This window comes from Cyrtonyx montezumae, unplaced genomic scaffold (assembly GCF_038088225.1).
Source record: "Cyrtonyx montezumae isolate F1298 unplaced genomic scaffold, pur_monq_1.0 scaffold_3, whole genome shotgun sequence".
NCBI classification, from domain to species: Eukaryota; Metazoa; Chordata; class Aves; order Galliformes; family Odontophoridae; genus Cyrtonyx; species Cyrtonyx montezumae.
In genome coordinates, this window is record NW_027072034.1 from 144,784,839 (window position 1) to 144,806,612 (window position 21,774).

The following is a 21,774-nucleotide window of genomic DNA, read 5'->3' on the forward strand; positions in this document are numbered from 1 at the left end:
TCTTATTACTGTTCTTGGATGGTTTGAATGTGTTCTGAGAATGTTTGTTTTATTAGAGCAATTATAACACAGTCCACTTGATTTGTCTTACTCTAGAGTGAGTATAATAGGGGATAGTCTTTCTAACTGTGCCCTAATGACACAGAAAATAGAATAGCTCACTAGTTGATTCCTATGGTCAAGAACAGAGGAAACTCATTATGAAAGTCAACTTGAGAAGATGGGAATATATGATGTTTTGTTGACTTACACAGGGGCTTTTCCTTTTCACTGGGGAAAAACAAAAATAGAACAAACAAACAAACAGAAATCAACCCTATGTCTTTGTATAGAGCAGCATCTGGAATCAAATTTTGAATTAAAATATTTGAATTTCTGATCACAAGCCAGAAAACTTAGCCAGGCTTACTGTAGCTGTCAAATATTTTCAGTCAGGACTGAGTTTCAAGAATGTGTGGTCTGACCTTTTGCTTTAAATGGAACTCACATAAATAACAACAATTCATTGTCAAGCCTCGTAAAGCTCTAGTAGTTTCATCTGATTTCCACTCTGTATTTTTGGAATAAAAATGAAAGTCAGACTGAATCAAAGTTGTTATTTTTGCTACGGTAGCCAAGTGCTATTACATGACTGTCTGTTGAAGTTACCTTTGCACACTAGGATGACAACTCTGAACAATCTAACATGTTTCCAGCACTGATTTCTGGAAATTCTCTGGAAGCCTACAATGTAATTGATCATTTTAGACACTTTAGTGCTGTCTCACAGCTGAACTACTTGTCTGAATTGTGTATTTTTACCCTTCTGTCTGGAGTGGTAAAAATGTCCCTGTGAGTCTTAAGATGCTGTAGAGCCTCCACTAGTGTAAATGGTTGAATGTTTTCGTATTGGTTTGGTATGTTTTGGTTTTTGTTTGTATTTCTATATGAATTAAAAAAAAAATAGAAAAATAATTCACAAAGATAGATGTAGGCTTGGCCAGCCTGTCTCACTAATCTACTCACAGTAGAAAACAGTTCCAAAGCTTTTACTGACTGTAAGTCTGATAAACAGCATGTATTTCCCCTCCGCTTCTGCAGTTATCTGTTCTAGGTCTGTGAATAACTAACCATGTATAATGCAGAAAAAGAGATATAAAAGCATTAAAATGCCTAAGGAAACCTTCCCATCTTTGCAAGATACCTCATACTTCACAGGTATAAAAATGTAAATTTCTGGCAATGATCCTAGCAGTAGTGATGACCTGTTGCATATGCTGAGAACTCCCATAGCCCTTAAAAAAAAAATTATTCAATTTTTCTCCTATCTCCCTGCTTTCTCCATGCTGTTCATACATTCAAACTGAAAGATTTCGCCTTCAGGAAAAGACAAGTTAATCTAACTTTAAAGTGACTGTGATTATTAGAAATAAGGGAAAGATACATGGAGCTACTTTACTTAGCTTTACTTAGTAATACTGTATTCTTTGACACTGAGCTAGCCATGGAAAGGACATCTTCAGGAATTGAAACTGTAATATCCACAGAACTAAGAATAAGATTCATCTAATTTAGTGTCTGTTTGTGTATTCATGTTTATAAAAAGCAGAGTAGTGTATCACAGTATTCGTGCTGTGTAATTGCACTCTAACCAAGTGAATTACTGAGAATAAAATGCAACTATTAGGCATCTTTTAGGAGAATATGCATTTTCTTTTCGACCCATTATTTGTTCTTGGTTTGGTTGCTTTTTTGTTGTCGTCATTTGTTTGTTTTCACTCCGACTATTCAAATCAGATTCAGAAAGGAGTGTTTATTACTTGGAAATAAGATTTTTTTGTTTTCCAGTAACAATTATTTAATATCAATATTTTATTCAGATCTAATGCCAAAAAGCGCTATTCTTCCTTAAATATCACTCCTGGACCTATACTCTTAGCTTCTCCTGACCAACAGGACTGTCTGTCATCTTGATTTTTTATTTCTTCTATATTATTTCTTTTTCTACAAAAATCCTGCTTTTCTCACATTATTTTCTTTAAACTTATAAGATCTTGGAATGTGCTGGGTGATCATACATCCTCCCTTCTACTGAATTTCCCATAACTAATATTAGTGAAGGCCCTGGGACTATTCTTCTGATCAGGTAATCCTTAAAATGAATGAAGATATCAGTACTCAACTGAAGTCAACAGAATTCAGCATTTGACTTCGGGCCATGTAGAGTACCCATGTTGAAGTGCCTAAGCCTTGGCATGCATAATAATGAAAGCTTGCTTTGCAGCATCTGAACATAGACCAAGAAAAAGCAATGGAACTACCAAAAGAGCAGGAATATCTGTACTTGGAATATTCAAAGACCTCAAGTGCAAGGGTGAAGGTGGAAGTCCTTTGGCTATAACAGCATTTATGTCTACTGCAGCTAACAGAACAGGGCAGGTCACATTCTGTCACCTATGAAAGTCTAAAACCAGCTTCATGAAAAAATAAGGGTAAAGAGGATCGCACATCTTGTAAAGAGTAACAATGCAAAATAATGTATTTTCATCCTCTTCTGTACTAAGAAACAAACACTCTTAAAATATCCTTGGCTTAAGGCTTTGAGCAATAAACCAATTATGTCAGAATTCTTCTTACCTTTTAAAAATGGTTAGAGGTGCACAACCATATGAACCAAGCAGCAGATAAAACTAAGATTTGTAACTGGCATGGAATTGCAAGCATGAAAAATGACTTCTCTGGCTTCCTTTGACTCTTCAAATAAAAACAGCTGCAATATTAACTTGAGTGAGAGTATATAAGAATAGCCATGGGCCTTACTGAGGATAGTGAAAAAATAACAGATTTTCCTTTCCTGAGAATTCTCTCTATGCTAGAAGACAGATTCAGACCATTATACCTAGGAATTATTTAAAATGCAGTAACTTTAATGCCCACTAAATTCTGAATATTCATACCTGCATGCCTATATTGAGAGTGTATTGCTTACTAACATATCTTAACAGAGATATTACCTTAATTAAGTTTAACTTTCTTGTGCAAAAATGCTTTAAATATTTTTGTGTGCTAATAAAAAATTACTGAATAATGATCTTCCACAAAATAAAACTTTTATTGCCACAACAGAATGATATCTTTCTTTCATGAACAGGGTGATGTGAGTTTTAATTATAAAATTTAAAAGCAGTCTTGTATATCTTGTGCTTAAAGTTTACTAGTCTACTCAATAAAAAAGAAAAAAGACAACAACCCACATCTGCTACCACTGAAGTCCAAAGACAAATCTGAACTGTTACTTTTCCTTCTCTAATTAGAGGAGTGAATTGTTCAGGGGCATCTGTAAATGACATGTGATTGACAGGCAGCTGGTCTGGAGCAGGGTTGGTCTCACACTCACAATAAAATTGGGACAGTGATTTCCTAAGATGGATTGTAAAAATAGTTAAACATCAATGAATTATACATTAAAAAGAAAAAGCAATATGCTTTTAGATTGAATATTTGGATATTTCAGCCATTAAAAGAGAGAATTCTGACTCACAAAGCATGAGCTATAAATAGAAATTTCAACTGTTAGTGAAAGAGATGAATAGTCAGTGTTCACCAGTGGGATGCTGCGTCTGCTTCGTGTATTCCATCTGACAGCTTATTGCTTAAGAAAGCAGTCATGTTTCACATCACTTCAGAAAACAATGCAGCTCAGTAGATGACTTTTAACAAGCAATCTTTACAAATATGTCGTGTATGGGAAATAAATCCCAGTATTTAAAGTTGCTCAGCTTTGCTGTCATATATAGGAGAAATCAGGAAGTGGACGACTGTGGGGAGTGAGAGGAGAGGAGAGATATGTGTATATAGGTGAGGTAAAGAATGTGGGAGAATTTCTAGTTTTTCGTGGCCCTGTTTAAAAACAAAACAACATCCATTGCATTTATTTCTTTTCTGTAGAGTTAATATATAGTTATGGCAAAGACAGGAAAACTATCAGAGTTTTCAACAAAGCTCATATGAACGTGGACACAGAACTAGAATAAAGCCCATCACTGTTCTCTGTGCTTATGATTGCTGCAGTGAAGGGCACATATCCTGAAGGTAAAAGTTTCTGAAAACAGATTTGTTGTAAGACAATCTTCTTATATACACATGCAAAATAACACAGGCATATATCCTGATTCTACACTCAGTTCAAGCACAAAAATTCCCAGTTTAACAGATTGTTACATGTTGTTAACAGATTTATAAGATTTAGCTCCTGCCCTCAAAGACACATTGTAAAACATGAAAAATCTTCTCCTGAGACAGCCCTGTTTCACAGAAAAACTGAGGCTCTTTATCACACGGAAAAGTATATTCCTTAAAAAGTTTATTTTCATGTATTTCATCAGATTAGAAACATGATATATTCTTATAATCCCATCTAAAATATCCTTTTGTACATCTATGCTCAACCCCCAGTTTTCAGTTTTGTATGACTTTTGAAAATCTAGGAAGTAGGATGAGATGCAGAATTTAAGGATCAGTATCCCAATCTAGACAGTTAAAATATTTTTAATTCCTTAGTGACAATACAGATACCTGAATGCATTACAGTGTTGCATTCTGACTTACAGTTAAAAAATATTTAAACAAAAACTAGAGATGTGTACAGTACAGTAGTTCAAAATGAAACCACTCTGTCACTTTCTAGTCAGAGAGATTTGTACACAGTATAGCATATTGGATCTAAATTTTTTGGCAAAATCATAATTACCCTCCCTTCTCTGTTTCTTTGATATTTTGGCAAGCAATGCTGTGGTGATCAGATTTCTGCAGCAGACTGAAAACAAACAACAAAAGAGGAAAAATAAACTGTGGTAAATGTCAAAGAATTTGCTATAACTTACAAATAATTTCATACACACAAAAGAACTATATAACAGTGACTGCAATACAGCTTTTAAAGCTCAGGAGAGGAAACAAATTTGGTCTTTACTTGACAAACAAGGGAGAATCTTCTCATCTTACCTAGTTTCATATCCCACTAATAGTAGTGGGGAGAATCCTCTTCCTCATAGTAACCTCTATTAATCAGATTTTTATGATTCCCAGTCCAATCTTCCTTAGGATCATAGAATCACAGAATTGTTCAGGTTGGAAAAGACCTGCAAGATCACCAAGTCCAACCGCAACAAAACCATAACTTTAACAACCCACCACTAAATCATGACTCTGAGCACCAGATCCAGACAGCTTTTAAACACATTCAGGGATGGTTACTCAACCACCTCGCTGGGGAGCTTATCCCAGTACTTAACAACCCTTTCTGTACAGAACTTTTTCCTTATATCCAACCTGAACCTCCCCCTGGTGCAATTTGAGGCCATTTCCCCTTGTCTTGTTACCTGTCACCAGTGAGAAGAGACCAACCCCACTCTCACTGCATGACAAGTTCATTGTCCTTCTTGAAAACCCTTTAGCTCACCATTATTACATGCTCCTTGGTTTACACTCAGAGATTATGAGATATAAATGTAGATAAATGCATGTGATTATTAAGTTTTATTTCAGGCAGGGTCAACAAAATCTAGAGTTCAATTCTGTCTAAACACAGGCACTTAGAGTCTTTCTTGATCTTCTCATACAGCTTCGAAAGACTTTGAGTCCTGAAGGCATCTTAGAATCCTGGAATGTGTTGAATGCCCTGGACATTTACTGAGGTCCTTGAGGTCAGGGAAATGAATTCTGCTCTTACTCTTTTATCAAATTGCAGATATAACAGACAGCTCCTCTTCCTTATTGTTGGCTTTATTTGGCCATGAATTACCCAGTAGAACAGTGTGCAAGTTCACATGCATTGATGTCCAAGCCATATTCCCATGACTGAGCATATAGTCAGGGCTGAGTGACACAGATAGCAGGGAAGAGGGTTAAGATACCAATCTTAGGATCAATTCCTGTGCCTGAAAAGCAAGCTAGCTAATGTTATGTGATAGTAACTGAAAAATTTGTGTGGGTCCATCCTTAAGAGAGAAATGTGACTGCAACGACCACACAATTCCAGAAGTTCAGGAGGATGGGATCACAGATAAGTATGTAACTACACCGCATACATATCATTGCAAGTGTTATGAGAACTGTCAGTTTGTTTCCTAGAAACATTTTTCTGTTTCCTTTCAAGTTTGTTTTCATATTATAAATAAAATAAATAGTAACATCAGACCCAAAAATATTGCAAAAGTGACTGAGCTATATAAGATATATTTCAAGGTTAAATCAGAGCAAAATACACTGCACTCTGTTCCTCACTTGTTCTGGTTGTAGGAGTAAAATGAACCTTACTGGTTCATAAAACAGTTATTCAGATGCAATTCAATGAACATGAGAAGCAAACAAGCTTCAGGTGAAGACAGGGACCAAGGTACAGTATTGATGACGTTATTAGTCAAATGCAGCATGGTGCACTCTGCTGTTTGTCACAGTATAATTTAATGCAACAAATATACTCCGAAAATCAATAACATGAAACTAATTTTTTACTATAATATTTCATAGTTTAGGACTTTACTCCAAAAATTATGGTAAAATATTTTCCATTGGGAATTCAGAGATTTCTTTTTCTCATCATAGATTTTCTCAGATTTGAAAAAAAAAACAAAACCATACAAGATATTTGAAAGACTTCAGCAGCTGGCAGTACCAAGCCCTTGCTTCCTCTGATATGTCTGGGTTTGTGAGGGGGAGGTTCTGAAGACAGAAGGAAGAGATATCACCATGTTTTAGCAGTTACAAGAAAGTACATCAAAGTTAAGGGGATAGGTCCTAAAATATTAACTACAGTCCAGATGGCCTGTGTGGGAGAAACTTGAGAATGTTTTATGAGAAATCACACAAAACTCAGATGCTATAGGAACAAGACACAAAACAGAAAAAAGAGGAAAATGTATTACTGACTCTGCCAGACATGCTAGGCAACATTTCATAAATATCAGATGGAAGAAGTAATGATCAGTCTTTCCTTTGAGGTCAGAAATTGCATGACATATAGGACAGGGCTAATGCACAAATGATATCATTTGCTTTGAGTTTCTACTGTCAGTGAGAAGCCTGTATATTCTCCCCAGAGCACATTTGAGCTAGACTATGAGTTTCATGGAGATGCCAGTGTATCAGGGTTAATTAACAAGGGATAGCTTGTCTTTGTCTGATATTGGCCTTTTTTCATTAATTAAACAGAAATGGAGAAATGAAGCAAATGATTTTTTATTTTATTTTTTTAAAGTTGCAGATAAAATCTGCTGTGTGTAGGAGAGACTGTGGGTGCAATGCACAGTTTCTGTAAGATTTGCATAGACGACTTTGGGAATGACACCACAAGCAGGAATATGCTGTTGAAAGACAGCTATGCAGGGTGCCATCATGGAATTGCCCCAGCACTCACACCTCATTGTAAGGTTCAGATGTGACTTTCCTCTACATACTATGATTAAATCTGTTCAGAAGGTTTTTATCATTGCTAGACTCAATAGGTGCCAGGGATATGTAAAAATTATATTTAATAGTTTAACTTTAGAAAAAAATTGATATTTCAAAAAGTTAAATTTTCATTTCAAAGTGAATCGTTTATTCTACAATTTTTACAGAAAAGCAGACATTTTGACGCATCAATGATGTTTTCTTTTTCTGAGCATACAGCCACTATGTAAATATATTTTTGTTATCTTAGACAGGTGCTTCAAATTTGAATAGATAAATCTTACCGAATGTTTTAAAAAATGAATTGTATGGAAGATTTTAAGGGAAAAATATGCTTGCTTTTGTGTTATAAATGAAATGAAGGACCTTTTGAAAGGTCCTATGTTTCTCCACTGATGACAGAGAAGGCTAAAAGCAACTAGTTTTTCAATGAATTTAACTGGAAAGTTCTATAAATAGAAAAATGAATCTGGACGTCACTAATTATTGTCTTAATATTTTAATATGCATTGTACAGTAGAATCATCTAAGCCCATTAAATGGACCTTCTGAGTTCTATCATTAAACCATACCCACATATCTCTTAAATACCTCCAGGGATGGGACATCACTACTTCCCTGAGTAGCTCATTCCAATACTTGACCATCTATCTATTTTATGAAGAAAAGAGACCCACACCCACCTCACTGAAATCTATTTTCAGATAGCTGTAGAGAATGAGGAAGTTAACCCTCAGCCTCCTTTTCTCCAAATTAAACAGCCCCAGTTCTCTCAGCTGCTCTTCATACATCTTGTTTCATAGTTCCTTCACCAGTTTCACTGCTATTCTCTGAATGTGTTCCAGCAGTTCAACACCATTCTTGTAGAGAAGGACCCAAAGCTCAATACAGTAATGAAGGTACATATACTGGTGCTGCATACAGGTGAACAGCCACTTCCCTAATCCTGCTGGACACACTACTTCTGACACAGGCTGGGATACCACTGGCCCTCTTGGCCACTGGATGCTTATGTTCAGCCAGCTGTTGACCAGTTCCTCCAGGTCATTTTCTGCTAGGCAACTTCCCAGCCACTCTTCTCCACTGACTGTTATGAATCAAGTGCAGCACCCAGTACTTAGCCTTGTTGAATGTCACGAGACTGGATGTGGATCATCAAACCAGCCTATACAGATCCCTCTGCAGAGCTTTCCTACACTCACAGATCAAGCCTCTTGCCAAATTTGCTGTCATTTTTGCCAAATTTGCAGACTTACTGAGGGTGCACTTGACACCTTTATCCAGACAAATGTTTTTTTATTTTGTTTTGTTTTGTTTTTAATATACAGCTGTATGATACACAACTTCTAAAGATCAGATGAGCTTTTTATCTTCCTAGAAAAATTTATTTCAAGCAAAGATATTAACAGGAAAACAGCTGCTTCTCTAATTAGTACATTTGATGCTTAGCCTCTTCTCATTACAGTGCAAACAGAAGACTCTTTGATCTAGACATTTTAATCAGTGTTAAGTAGCATTAGGATTTAAAAATAAGACAACCACAAAATAAAATATATACCTAAAAATGGATTTGATCAATAAATCTTATTATAGCACATCAGTAGATAAAAAACACACAATAGGACAGAACAGTTCAGTTGGAGGGGAACTTCAGAGACCATCTAGTCCAACTGCTACAGCATTTTTAATTGCTAATGATGTGCCATAAAATAATATCAAAAGAGTCGTGAAAATGAGAAAAATATGATAAAAGATAAAAAATTCCTTTGGATTCCAAGAATTAAAAATGTCGAAATATTTCAATGTCAAAAATTAGTAAGAATTTCAATTTTTAATAAGTACTATTAGTTATAGATTGTTAAGTGATTTAACAATTGGAAGAGACAGTTAAATTTTACTTCTGATTCTTTTTTCTCATTTAAAAACTCCACACTTGTACACAACTGACTAAAAAGAGGAGGCATGTAGGGCTTACTTTCTTGCAGTATACTCAAGCTTAAGTCTTTAAGAGTACTCTGACAAAAGTATATTTTTCATATATATTTTTCATACCGACATTCAAAAAGCAAAACTTCTCTATCAACAAGTAACAGGACACAGTGATTTTCCATTTTAGGATGCACTTACGTTAATATCTGATTGTACTAGTGTTCTAAAAATGGTAGAGTATCTGCATATTCAATACATAAACTGTTCCAGGGACCTTTCATTTAAAATCTGGCACTGTGATAAGTCAGAGCTCTGACATCTGGAACCCTTTGGGCTAACTCCAGATGAAAATGTTTAATTAAATAAATAAATCTCCGTAGCCAGAGGTCATCATTCTCAAAGATAGACAAGACACCCATGGCCAAATACATATAAACTGCAACTGTGCACTTTGCCATCAGAGGATGATTTGAAAATGATCTTATAATTCCTAGCAAATGCTCTGTTTACAGATGAGATATACAGATGTCTGAAAGGACAAAAATACCCAAACAGCATTAAAATCTGAAAAAAAATAAAAAAAGAAGATGGATCATGAGGAAAGACAACTCAACAACTACAGATTGAGACCTGTATTAATGTCAACAAAGAGATAAATGCATTTTAAATTAAAGCCTCATTCTTAGTTTGATCTGAAATTAGTGCCAAAATTCATCAAAATCTGTCAATTGCCATTTGCTGTGCCAATTTGAGAAACATTCATATATTTAAACAAGCATATATATATATATTCTAATCTGCAGTCCTGTAGATTCTCTTGAGACCATTATAATTGGCTTATTTCCCAGACATCTCTGTAAAGGATGTCGTGCTCAGGAAAAATATAACATACATCTTCAATTCTCATTCTCAAAGTGAAAACATGTCAGAACATGTCCATTCAGTGATTTTGAGGAAAACAGTGTTTGAATCTCAAAAAAAGAGGTAAACTGAACTCTTGGCTAAGTCTTTAAGTTTTAAAACTATCGTCTATAAACTGAAAATGAAGGAATTCACTGGAATTCTTAACAGAAAATAAGGAGTCCACTTCTGTAACACTTTCTAACCATATAAAGAGATAAGAGGACTAAGAGAGTTATTTAGGTTTTGGGAGTAGTATGGCTGTTAGAATGATTGTTATTAAATTTTATTACAAATTACATCAGAGAAGCACTTAGCTGAATTGTGTGAGTCTGCAAGCTCTGATTAGTACCTCTTTGGTAGACGTTTCACAGTGCAATGTCAACCTGTTCACAGATTCAAGTCTATTTTTAATCAGATGATATGTAAAGAAATACCCAAGCAATTTCTTCCTACTTTTTTAAAGGACCACTTCAAAAGAACATCCTCTGTGCTAGGTTGCGGCATTATGTTTTCCCTTCTGTTTGCAATGCTTCTGGCAACATGGTGGTAAATCTAATATAGAAAAGTTTTAGTGGTTGTTCTCTCTTGCCTTAACAACAGACCAGAGATGAGGTAGGTTTCAAACTCCCACTCTAAAAAGAAAATAGAACACAAGCGTCCTACCTCATCAGTAACTATATTAAGTCTATCTATAAAGTCTAAGGGTTCAATTCATTACTCCCAGCATGCCATGTTCAGATGCCTCAATGTAGTGAATACTGATGAACCTGAATAGGATCAAGAGATTATGGATAACTGCCCACTCTTCTTCACTTGGAACTGTAGCTTCCAGTAGCTAAGCAGGATAACACCTGTGTCTCCCATAGGTATAAATAGCAGCAGACTAGTAGCTTCCTTCTAAGAAGAATCAGTTTACTCATAGAAGTAACCCAAGTCATCCTATGATTCTGTTTCAGCTGGCACAGATTAAGAGCAGAGTAGCTAATTTCAGATAAATTCACTCAGTAGAAGTTTGAACAGCACAAAAACCCAGTGGTTCCCAGAAATGTTAGTCCCCAGACAGATGTTGCTGGATGCAAAATAACATTCAGACAAAGTGGAACCTCCTGATTCTGTCTTTGGCTTTGAATTATTTACATTACTCTTACAGAAAGGTGAGGGGGCAGAATACACAAACATATTGTACTAGAGGATTTGAGTAAAGCATTTTTCTGCCCAAGAAATCCTATATCCCTCTTTGCACCTTCTGAGGTGCTTCGATTAACTTTTGTGCCTTAATGACCCAACCAAAAGTACTGAAAAACATTTTAAATACAGATTCTTGACCTCTCTGTTAGAAAATACTCACCTCTATAATGACCACAGGCTAAATACGTCAGGAATTATGAAAAAGATGTCAGAATGAAAAAAGCTGAATGAGTTCTAGGCCCCATGAGCTCAAATCATTTCTGAAAGTGATGCTGAATATTCAGAATGTCATAGATTAACAGAATATTTACTCAGAAAATATCACTCACATCATTCATTGTAAATATAATCTGAAAGTATGATAAATAGGGTATCACAGGATTAAAGGAAAATGTCTATATGAGGAGCAAAGAATACTGACAGGTTTTGCATACAGTGGAGGAGTAGAAATCCTACTGAACATCTCTTAATTCTGATGCGTCTCACCCTCCATTGAGGAATCTCTCTACAAAAGATGTTTCTCACCAAGAATGGATTTTTTATTTTCCTAATGAAGTTAACTTGATTTAGAATTGCTGAAGCAAAAGGAGAGCAGAAATCTGCAAAGCCATTTTACAGATGTTTTCCATAGCAAAGCTACAATGAAGGCATGTAAATGCCTAAGGTCATACCTGCCTTCAAAAAGCTCAACCAGATGCTCTTGACAAACTCTACAAGATGGTCTAGAAAGAATAAGATGAGAGGAAAAACATGACAGAAACTTTCCTGAATGTATCATACGAGATTTATATAGTAGTATCTACTGGGAAGAGTTAGAATTCTTGAATTTGACACATTTGTATACTCTAAGTCAGTGATCATGGGGGTGCCAATTGGAAAATGAAAGAAACATTCATTTTCTATCAAAGGTTACAAAAAAAAAAAAGACATTTTTATAGACTAAATAGTAAAATATGAAATTAGCAAATATTAGCAAAACAATTAGCTATCACAGTAGATATCCCAACTTAGAGATTAGCTATGAATGCGCTCAAGTATATTAAATTCCTCCTGATATACTTGAGACTGCTGGCAATTTTACTACGTAGTACTTGGAAGGTGGAAGTCAGATTATCTTAATAAGCTGACAACATGATGCTGAGAGGGACAATGAATACAGTGGAATGCAGGACTTGAATTCAAAATTACCTCAACAGATAGAGAGGCTGAGACTTCTTTGGTTCACACAGATACTGCTCTATATGATCCATGATAAAACACAAAACTCAGCCACAGGTAAATAACTGAAAAGGAACTGTCTTTAACAATTCTTCTGAAAGGATCTAGGGATTTTTTTTAATTTTTTAATTACTAGAATTAAGTATTGTTGCACTTATTTAACTACAATCAATAATGTACATGATAGATGAAAAGTAAATATTACAATAATTAATTCCACAAGGAAGTCCAGGAGGCAGAAAGGTCATATTTGATGTTTGCTCTATAGCTGCATATATTGCACAGAGGAAAGTAAAAAGCCAGTGAGTTTTTAATACATACTCTGCAGTCTGCATCTATGACCCACTAATATGTACTTTGATTGCTTGTATCATCACAGTATTCATTAGTTATAGGAACAAAATATTCTGTTCAAATTACCTGTACTAATGAAAAATAAGTGTTTGAAAACACAACAAAAAGGGGTAGTTATAAGATTTGCTGGTCACTATCTATGGCAATACTCTTGTTCTGACTTTAAAAATATGCATGTACTAAAAGATATCCCAAACATTTACTTTCTCTCTTTGGATGAGATACAGACTCTAAAATACATTTTCTACAAGGTAGTTTTTAAAGCACTCAAGATAAGAATAGGGTATCTGGTACTCCTGTGAGACACCCACAGGCTGTCTGATTAGCTCCAAGTACAAGGAGATAAAAAAAGGCCTTTTTTTTACATTTTACCTGTAACAAATACATAAAAACGAGTGAGAAGAGTGTAGTTTCTGTTCCACCTCCTTACCTGTCTACCAAAAATGGGCACAATGCACAAATACACAAGGAGAAGTGAGTCTTCTCATCTATCTCAGCTGTCTATCTTTGGTGTGCCAAGGGATTATTCAAGGGATGGAACACTTCTATGAAGACAGACTGAGAGAGCTGGAACCTGGAGAACTGAAGGCTCTGGGGAGACCTGATAGTGGCCTTTTTACTATCTAAAGGGGATGTGGAAGGAAAGAGACACTTTAGTAGGGTCTACTGTGATAGGACAAAGGAAAAATACTTTCAAACTAAAAGAGGAGAGATTTAGATTGGATATAAGAAAAAAAGGTTCTTTCGATGAGGATATTGAAGCCCAGAAGCAGATTGTTCAAAGAGGTTGTGGGTGCCCCATTCCCATGTACATTGAAGGTCAGGGTAGACTGACCTCTGAGAAATCTGGTCTACCTGTAGGCATCCCTGTTCACTGCAGGGGAGTTGTACTAGATGACCCCTAAGGGTCCATTCCAACTCAAATGATTCTATGATTCCACGACATCACAGGAACAATCAGGGGCTTGTATGTGACCCAGTGTCTCCTATAGAATCTCATACCTCAATATATCTTTACCTGTCATTCAGTCATATCTCACGTGATGATAGAATCAACCCTTTATTTATTTCTAAAGCTAATTTGGAGCCTAGTACTGGCCATTTGTTTAATGCCTATGAAATGCATTAAAAACTTACACACAGTAGAATAGAATGTGATCCAAGAGAAAAATTATGATCTCAGAATGCATTCTCAGTTCAGCCAGTGCCTCAGCACATACCAACATCCTATCCTGGTTTTTGTTCTGGGGAAGTCAAAGGAAACCATGCAACTTCTTATGAAAAATAAAAGGTATAAAAGGTGTGTGACTGACCTGTAAGACAGCTGAAACAAAAACCTTACAAATGCAGAAATAAAAATAAACACAGATTAAAATCTGTTATCTTGCCTTCAAATGGTTTTCCCTAGCTTGAGTTACATTTATTCAATTATTTCCCTCTTGGAGAAAAAGGAAAGTGAAATTGAAGGCATTTATGCTGTGGGTGAGTTGTTATTAAAGGTAGCAGATGCATGAAAAATTCCGGTGTGGTTTTGCAGTTCCTCCTTGGCCAAGACTGTATTTCACATTTTTGCTGTATAAAAAGAGCAGGGAACAAAAAAGTTTGGTGAAGCTTCTTTTTGCACCTGTATCTGGAGTACTGTGTCTAGTTCTGGTCTCCCTGGTACAAAAATGACAAGGGTGTGGAACACCTCTCTTATGAGGAAAGGCTGAGAAACCTGGGCATCTTTAGCCTTGAAAAAATAAGACAACAGAGGGGATCTGATCCATGTCTATAAATATCTAAGGAGCGAGAGGCAAAGGGACAAGGCCGGACTTTTCTCCGCAGTGTATGGTGATAGGACAAGGGGAAATGGCCACAAACTGAAGCATAGGAAGTTACACACAAATGTGCATGGGAACTTCTTCACAGTGAGGGTTACGGAGCACTGGAACAGGCAGCTGAGAGGTTGTGGAGTCTCCTTCTCTGGAGATGTTCAAGACCCTGGATGCCTACCCATGCAACCTGCTCTAGGAAGCCTGCTCTGGCAGGGGGATTGGACTAGATGATCTCTAAAGGCTTCTTCCAACCCCTACAATTCTATGATTCTGTGATTCTCTGATCTGATTTAATAAAAAATAAAACTAAGAGCTATAGATTTAGACTGTCAGAGAGCAGTGGCAATGCTAATAGCAGAAACAAAAGAGAGTTCTATGAATTATATAAAAAAATCTGCCATACTGACCTAGCTACTTAAATCATACTACTTTGTAGGAGATTTATTTTCTCCTCTCTGACTTTCACTTGTAAATAACACAAGTGTTTGACATGACATTATGATCAGGGATATCCAGTAGAAATCAGCCCCCTGTAAGCATGTTCAGTCCCCCTTACAAAGAAATTCCTTTCTGTCTTCCTGGAGCACACTTCTTTATGATTATCACCTGTTGACTCTAATTCAAATGGAAGAAATAGAGGGTAAAATTGGACATATTGGCTGTGTTGTGCTTCAGAAAATAATTTAAATATATTTTGTTGGGACGTTAAAACTTGATGCATGTCTCAAGTTAAAGCTTATGGGATCATTAAATGAGTATGCACGCAAACAACAAAAAGCCTGCATAAGAAGCTTTGTGATTCAATTCTGCAAATACTCTCATGGAAAGAAGAGGTCCTTCCACAAATGCAATGTAACAAAGTGATTAGTCTTCCACTCAGTTGTTGTCTCTTCATCTCTTTAACTCTCAGCAGCATTCAGCTGTTCATAAAATGGTATTGGGAAGGAAAAGATCCCTACACACCCTATACAATGTTTCTTCTGATCTTCTGTGTTGTCCAGACTTAATTTCAGTTTCTATCTTAGACAAGCATCTGTCCTTCTCGTTGTTACTTTTCTTTCGTTATTGCATCAGAAAACTGCAGGGTACAATACACACAAAGAAAGCAGCTGACTCTTTCATTCCCAGTGGTGGCATCACCAGCACATGGTTTGGAAGAAAAACACTTAGGAATTTTGTAATACATTCCCACTACATTACATACTATTGACCTAAACAGAGAACATTCTTTTCCATTCAGAATGCATAATTTTAAACTTCCTAAAATACTGGAATTTTGCATTGCACATGTAATATTAAAGTTTGAATGTAAAAATAGTTCCTTTAATTGAATACTTATTTGGAGTGCACAATTCATTCAGAAATCATTAAAAATGACAAAACAAAAAACAAAAAACAAAAAAAAAACAAAAACAAAACAAAAAAAAAAACCCCAAAGGCTAAAATTACTATCTTCATAGATCAGTCAACAACATTAGCATGCAATCAGTTCTTTTCCGTACTTCAGTTGAGTTCTTGTCTCTTCATCCCTTCTAATGCTTTGTCACACAAGTGGAACACTGAGATAAATCAACCACTTATTTGTTTTACTGCATAAATCTCACAGCAATAAAATGGAATTGATTACATCAAGAAGTTTAATACAGGTTTCAGTGAATTCCTGAGACATATCATTCAAGCCAAAATTTTATTTCATCGAGGGTTGTATATAATTGAACTTTTCCCAACATTTCCCTCCTTCAGTACATTTCTAAGTGTTGCTACTATTTTTATTTTTGTCTGAGATTATAAAACCATTACTTTTCCCTAGTGCTGTGCATTACTTAACAAATAAAGAAAAACTCTTAGTTACTTAGAAAATAAAATACAACAAAATTACTGGGAAATTTAAAATAGAGGTATGAATACATTTTCAGCAATAATTAAAGCATTCCTAATTTTTGTTTAAATCAAAATAGACATAGAAAGAGGATTCAAAAAAATGGAAAGCCATAATGGATGTAGAATATAATTCTAACCTGAGATAAGGTTTAAAACAATGAAAATCAAGATACACAACTTGTTCTTTTCATCTAATTGATACTGTCGACAAAATAATATTTAAAACCATTTAAAATGTATTTAATTCATTTCAGAGTTGCTTGTTTCATGAAACTGGATAGTATAGCCTAAATTCCCATTGGAAATGTAGATCAATTATTTTGTGTACACAGATGTAATTTAACCAGGATTGCTACTAACTCATGAATAGTCACTGTATTAATATTTTTAGTTCAAGTTCCCCTACAGTGTCATGTTTTTCTTGTGCAGAGATCTGTAACAACCATGAATTCCACTAGCTCACAACTTCCTCTACTACATCCGCCCAATATTTCCCAATTGGTACAAATCTTGCCAATTCTATTATAAGATATCATTACTGGTCTCCAATAAATTAGAACTAATACATGAATGATTTTCTTCTAGTCCTCACAGTACAAATTGTTAATAGCAGTAGTAGAGATTTAGGGTAAACTAAGATCATGAAAGTGAAAGGCACCTCCACTATCTCCAGCCTTAACTTATCCAACCAGGATAGAATTACAAGATTTAAGAAATACAAGATTTAAGCATCTGAAACCAGTGCCTTATAAGGTAATATGCATTCCTTCAATAATCTAGTAGTAGGTGATAGCTTTTGCTTGTTCTAATGGAATTCCTTCTAGAGTGATCATATCCATGTGGTTTTAAAACTTCTATTATTCTTTAACAGACAAAGAAATAATAAGGTGTACTTTATGTATTATTACTTTCCTTTCTTGTAAACAGCTGACTAATGAAATCCAGTTGAAACACTCCATTGTCAGATAATCAGAATCATCATGAGGCTGATTCACCATAAAGTGCTTTATGTGAATGGAAATGAGGTAATTATTTTGCATAAAACGATCCCAGTAGTTTTTTATCTGATTTAGAATGAAAACACAGGGTTACTTGTGTACAGCGATATGGATAGGGGTAAATCTAAATCAGACAAGCTGTTAACATCATGGAAAATAACACTGAACTTTGCTAAAGAAGGTAAATATTGACAGTAGTACACAAACAGTTGGATTTATATGTGATCCTGTAACAAAATATTTTCTTTACATTTCCATAATATAACTGGTCTGAATGTTAGTGAAAGTAACTGCTCTCAGATCAAGGCTATGTTAAATGTTATTTTGTTTTGTTTTGTTTTTTATTTGGCAACATTTTGCCTTGTTACCATCATTTTACTGATACCACCATATATTATGCAAATATAAAATAAAGCAAATGGATGACACTAGTCATTCTTTACTAGACAATAGCAAAGTTAGTACCAATCTGTTAACACTTTTATGTTGATTATTAAATTGTTCATTTATAGAACTAAAGGTGTGGTTTCATTACAGACTGTTAGCAAAGCTATGTAGTTCATTCTTCCCCTTTCTTAGCACTACATATAAACGTTTTTCCAAAACAAACATTTCCTAAGTGTTTCCATGGAAACTACAACAGATACAAAACTCACAATAATACTGTTTAATAGAGCAAAATCTCAGCAACAAAACACTGTTTTTCAACATAGTCACTGCCATTAGATATGCATTTGAACCAGAGATAAACAAAGACCTCCATGCCATGCTTGTAAAAATCTGCATCAGATGTGCATGGCCATCCAGAAAGTGACTTGTCTCTATTGTTACTGCTGAAGCACACCACCCACTGACTCACCATGCTAACAACCACTGTTTGGTCTTCATAAACATTCAGCAAACATCAGTGATTGTCAATGAAGACAATGAAGTCAAGGAAGACTTCAGTTAAACAATTTTTCAGATGCGATTTTGTCAGACTGCCCCTCTGCTGCCATCTGTTTCATGAAAACATAATGCAACAAAAAATTGGCGGGATGTCATGCCATCAAAATCCATCTCTGATATCATGGGCCAACATAATAAAATAAGATGCATTACTTTTGGAGCAGACCTCATAATGTGCAGTTGTTCATTTGTTTCAAATATAATTATGGTTCAATCAAAGAAGGAAGTGGATAAGCTCACTGCTCTGATAGAAAATGAACTTTTTTAATAAAGCGAAAATAGACTTTGTGCATAACCATGATCTCAACTGGTTTATGTATGCAATTGATAGTTGTAAGAAATTGACATGAACTTAAAGCCAAGCCTTCAAGAATAAAATGATATAGAGCTGTACTGGGTTGGGTTTAACCCGTCATTACATCCTGAGAAAGACACACACAAGTGTAATGACTGAGAGATAAAACATGTAGTATTCAAAACATATTTATCGTGTTGTTTCTGTAGAAGCAAACTAATGATTGCTTTCTACATAGACTTTGTACACACAAGGCTTATAGTAGGCCAGTAGACTATTTCATTTGACTGTAGGCTTCCCGTATTAAAAATGGCCTTTCTAAGAACCATAAGCTTCAGCAGAGAGTTTCCAGATTTGAAACAATTACGGCATACAATGTCAAGCAATCCTATTGTCTTGAAGACTAGGTTTCCACTCTTTTCAGGAACAAGACAAATATTTGCTAACTACCATATTCTTCACAATGCTATCATTTACTAAAATTAGCATAACATTAACTTTACAAGTGCTACACACCATGTACCAAATGTCTGGAAATCTTGCTAACTTTTTTCTTCTTTTTCCTCTCTTAATCTGACATATCACTTCCTTCACTTCACACATCACACATTTGGATTATAAAGTTTTGAGGTTAGAGTATACCATATTTGGTATATTTGTGAATAGCACCTGATGCAATGATTTCTAATTGTTTTAGTTTATTTCCATAATATTATCTATATTAATAAGAAAAGCAATGGCTTATTACAAGAGTCAATCAGCACCTATGGAACATGTTCCAAATAAAGTTTAATGATGAAGTATTGGCCATCATTTCAGTTCAGTTCAGTTCTCTTCATAATGTAACAGTGCTTCATCGTATTTACCAGCATTGAGAATATTTTGATTTACAGTGGATAAAAACAGATAAAATATTTACAACTGAAGCTGAACAATATTTCTGTTTCTTCAGAGACAGACTAATCATACCCAGTTCCTAGCTAAAGAACTTTGAATTTATTCTCTTATCAGAGGTCAAGCCTATCAGCTACAGTTGCAGTGCCTCGACCTGTACAGCAGTGTCTGTAGCACCTGAGACAGAAGGATTACAGAATTACATCTTTCTGCTTCGTGGATCAGTGGAAAAAACAGTCTCACAGATAGCTCTGAAGTCCCCTCAGGTTATGATTACTGTATTCAGGATGTTTTCCTGATGATCCTTATGTTTCTTCACTAAAGTCTCAAGTAAGAAAAAAAAAATACATTTTTCTTTCCACTGAAGAAACCTAATATCCATGTTATTTGATGGCTGTTAGAATTTCACCATTCATGAACATCATACTCCACTCTAGAGAATCCATACTGTTTACATGACCAAGATAGCAAGGTAAACACACCAGATTAATACAACCAGCAAAAAACAAGGGAGCATGGATGATCAAACAGGGAAAAAAGTGATTCTGCTCTTAAATGAAAATGTCAAAACATTACTTTTCAGCCTGTGGTAGTAATCAGGTCACTATTTACACGTTGTCATTTGAGTGGTACTACACATACAAACGTACTGTTAAGGGTACTAACATTTTCCAGTTCAATGAAATATTTTACTTGCACCTTCTTCCAAAAATTCCATTTTCAAAAGATACTTCAAACCAGAAGTTTTGCTGTGAAAGTTAACTGAGTAGAATTACTCTGTAGTTTTTCTGAACTCATGATCAACTATATTTTTCTGTGACACAAAGCACTGTTCTTTGACAAAGACACTGTTTTCAATTCAATAGCTGCTTCAGGCTGTATAAATTTAGAAGTCATTCTGTGGTGCAAGATAGGATAAACTTCTGTGATGGCACATACCATACACTAATGCAATACATAGAGATACCAAAGGAAATGCCTGAAGGGCACTTGTGTTGACAGTGCCAGTTTTAGTAATCAAATCTTACTGATCCACCAAGACTGAAAAATCCTGAGGTGTTTTTTTTTCTTTCACCCACTGTCAGATGTCTTGTTTTTAAATGCTGAAACAATGCTGAAGTCTCCATTCTTTAAGAAGCTGGCAGTTCTGTGCATGCTACATTCTTTAGTACTGAAGCAACTGAAGCAAAGCAAACATCACATTTGTCATCGTATTTCTGCATTTCCATTCCCTTCTCTGGCCTATCATTGGAACAATTTATCCTTGTCCTTTTCAGAAAATGCTCCCTTTCCAAACAACCCTTCAAACAGAATGAGCTGCCAGAAGACTGAAAGGTACATGCAACATGGTCATGATAGGCCATAATGAGTGCTGTGGGTGTTAGCAATTACAATGGGTACATTTGGTGTTCCAACTGAATGGTACTTTTCAGCATGGTATTTCTACACATGGCTTCCTGCAAACTATACTGTATGTCATAAATAAGGATTTTTTGTAAAGGTATACTCATACACAGGCCAAGAAGGTATAACATTGCTTTATTAGTAGGCCTCTGGTATCATTCATTTCCTGCACCATTTCACTTCTTTTTCCCCTGCATTACATTCTGATGGCATTTTCAGGCTGAGGTGATATACTGATTTTAATGGGTTACATATAGCTACTATATGCAGCATGCTACGTTCCAACAGCAGCCCTCCAGTTTCCTTATAGTAATTCTAGAAGGACATATGTAGGATTTAATGTGTATATCTAGATTTAGCATTTTCAATGTTACTGAAGTAGTGTTTTTTCTCTAGTGTCAAATATTTTTAGCACACTAGCACCTACTTTGTGCACTCATGCACACAAGCAGAATTCATGCCAAATCACGATAGGAATTGAAGAAGTACTGCTGTCCACATTTCCCTTAACTGT

The 21,774-nt window shown here is 35.4% G+C and overlaps 1 protein-coding gene across 2 annotated transcripts in view; it reads right to left on the reverse strand.

Moving 5' to 3' along the window:
• TAFA5 (TAFA chemokine like family member 5) overlaps nt 1-21,774 on the reverse strand; it is a 417,997-nt gene that overhangs the window by 17,074 nt on the left and 379,149 nt on the right. The gene's annotated exons all lie outside the window — the stretch shown is intronic.